The following is a 422-nucleotide window of genomic DNA, read 5'->3' on the forward strand; positions in this document are numbered from 1 at the left end:
GCCTCAATTTTTTCTTTCCAGCCTCAATTTTTTCTTTCCAGCCTCAAATTTTTTTTTCCAGCCTCAAATTTTTTTTCCAGCCTCAAATTTTTTTCCAGCCTCAATTTTTTTTCCAGCCTCAATTTTTTTTTTCCAGACTCAAATTTTTTTTCCAGACTCAAATTTTTTTTCCAGCCTCAAATTTTTTTTTCCAGACTCAAATTTTTTTTCCAGACTCAATTTTGCTTTCCAGCCTCAATTTTGCTTTCCAGCCTCAATTTTTTTTTTCCAGCCTCAAATTTTTTCTTTCCAGCCTCAAATTTTTTTTTCCAGCCTCAAATTTTTTTTCCAGCCTCAAATTTTTTTCCAGCCTCAATTTTTTTTCCAGCCTCAATTTTTTTTTTCCAGACTCAAATTTTTTTTCCAGACTCAAATTTTTTTTC

Source organism: Neopelma chrysocephalum, unplaced genomic scaffold (genome assembly GCF_003984885.1).
Source record: "Neopelma chrysocephalum unplaced genomic scaffold, ASM398488v2 Primary Assembly neopelma1_186967, whole genome shotgun sequence".
Classification (NCBI taxonomy): Eukaryota; Metazoa; Chordata; class Aves; order Passeriformes; family Pipridae; genus Neopelma; species Neopelma chrysocephalum.